The following is a 2,510-nucleotide window of genomic DNA, read 5'->3' as shown; positions in this document are numbered from 1 at the left end:
AAAATGCACGGTTTTCCCAGCTGGACCCCGCCTGGATCCCCACACCATGTGAACAGACCCTGCTCTTGGTTCCGCTGCTCGTGGTCACTATCCGAACAAGACCAGGTCACTCCGAACCCCGTGCAGACCCCGCAGTCTGGGAGCGCGATCACCTGCCCTCTGGACCCCACACCTGCCCGGCCCAGCTGCCCACAGCGCTCCGGGTTCAGTCTCCTCTGAGTGTCTTCACAGGCGTCAGACCCGCACCGACTCCTGGGTCCGTCCACGCCCATCCGCTGAACCCCTAGCAAATATCCTGCACCTGTGACCCTGCCTCGGCACGCGCTTCCTGCAGCAACGGAGTTAGCACACTCGGGATTTAAATGGTAAGATCCGACATGTATGTAGGAAGCGCATATTCTCGTTGTGTCCTCGGCATACGCCCAATGCTTTTTTACTTGAACTGCAGAAGCCATCACAAAAGTGAACAACTCCCACGTAAGGAATCTTGTCATGCGGTGCCACCCAGGAGATGTTCCGGAAGGGCTCCAGGTCATGTAAAGGGTCACTGGATTTCCTATATTCCAATTTCAGGAAAATAATTTTTTTTTAATCTCAAAGTTCAGCACTCACTTATTGTGGTAATTGTCAGCATTACTGTGAAACGGTCACATTTCAAAAATGACCATTAAAGTTACACTGGTATAAGGTAAATATGGGGTATTATAACAAGTTATTGAAAACATGAAAGCTTTAAAATTTGTTTTCCCAGCAAAAAAAAAAAAATACTAAATCAGCCTCTACCTCCAGAGATGTGCTTTACTGCTAACACTTATCCAGATTCTATTATCACATTTTACGAGAAATAGAACCAGAAGGAAATCCCAAATCCACATATATTTCATGGAATCTCTGGGCTATGAGTGAAGTTGAGTGAATAATGAAGTTGGGTGTTTTTACTCTCTGTGTAACCCTGCCACAGAGATGGTACTGCGAACAATAGACCTTTTCAGTTTAGCTTTAGCTTTCAGAATGTGTGTGTGAGAAAATTAAGGCGAGTGAGGATTCCCGGAGTGGCAGCCTCCAGGCTGTTCTCCTCTCTGACATCCCAGAGGGGACTCCACTTAGCTGTCTTAGAACTGGTCTCCCCCTGCCCAGTTTTCAGCTAGGCCCTTTGCCAGTGTCCAGCACCGGGAATTCTTCATAAGGCCCTTTCCAGAACAGCCTCAGCAGGGCCACAAGGTTGTTCCTGGAACCTCGTGCAGAGCGGCACTTCTGCAAAATTCATGGGTGTTGAGGAATGAGATCTGTGTGCCAGAGACGAGAGGGAACGTTCCAGAGCCGCCACGGATCTGTTATATGTTTCTGCAGCTGTTTTCAGAGATTGTTCTTTGTCAGCACTGAGATTCCCCAAAGACTCAGTTCAAAGTATTGTAAGAGAGGAAGTGTGTTAGGAAATATCTCACCTACTCTTCTCAACATTTGATGACCTGACCTTCTATTCTCAACATTTGACAAACAAAAACCTTCCAGGGAGCAGAGGCCTGCCGGAAGCCTAGACGGGGCCTACGTGGTGTTCAGGCTGCAGCTGGTGCCTTATCGGTATCTAAACAGGGTGATTTGGAAGGAGCTGAGGCAAAAGCCTTCTCCGCCCCCATGGCCTGACATCAAATGTCCGAGGCTATAACTACAATGGAGATTTTGAAGATGATGGTCTCTGTGGCCAGGCTGTAGAGGAAGATTATTGCATTTCTCCATCAACAGCTACTCAGTTGTTGAGCCTGTAAAAGAAAACATGATGAAGGTCTGAAGAGTCTTCCCATTCTCTTTTGAACTATCAACCAAGTGGAAGTGACCAAGTCAGACTTTGGTCCTGTGTGATCCCATGAGAGAGGTGCCTGGGACGCTGTGCCACAGGAAACCCGATTGAAGCCCCTCTGAAGAACAAGCTCCATGTGCAGAGGCTTCGTCTGTGGTTCTGGAGCAAGATGAAGTGCAGAATTTGAAGGACAAGAGTGAGGAAACAGTGACTACAGGAAGGGCAGAAAAAGGAAAATCAGTGCGTTTCCAGTCATCTCAAAAGGAATCTGAAATTGTGCCAAAAGTTGCTAAAATGACTGTGTCATGAAAGAAGCAAACTGTGGGATTTGAAGTGTCTAGAGTAACTTCTAAAGAAAATGGTCATGGCTTCTGTAGCCCTCACAAAGGACCACCTGGTGAAGATGCCAGAATTGCTACTTCTGATGTTGTTGAGATGGTGTCTAGTGGGCACCTCCCCCCACACCACCAAGCATCAGAAGAGCAGAGTTCAACACCAGCGCCAGGGAAAGAGTCTGGCAAGCTGAGGTGGGAAAAGGATGTGAGAGAGAAAGCGGAGAAGCAGCAAGGAGGGAAACAGCTCCTTAACTTAGGTCACTGGTCATGTTGATGATGAGAGAAGGAGGGAAACAGCTCCTTAACTTAGGTCACTGGTCATGTTGATGGTGAGAGAAGGAGGGAAACAGCTCCTTAACTTAGGTCACTGGTCATGT

At 47.8% G+C, this 2,510-nt stretch overlaps 1 pseudogene; it reads left to right on the top strand.

Annotated features, from left to right (window-relative positions):
• Positions 1-377: 377 nt before the first annotated feature.
• Positions 378-2,510, top strand: part of LOC100941348 — a 9,144-nt pseudogene continuing 7,011 nt past the window's right edge.

Source organism: Otolemur garnettii, unplaced genomic scaffold, assembly GCF_000181295.1.
Source record: "Otolemur garnettii isolate 467f Iridium unplaced genomic scaffold, OtoGar3 scaffold00030, whole genome shotgun sequence".
Lineage (NCBI taxonomy): Eukaryota > Metazoa > Chordata > Mammalia > Primates > Galagidae > Otolemur > Otolemur garnettii.
Note: the sequence above shows the minus strand (reverse complement) of the source record. Positions and strands in the feature narration are given on the sequence as shown.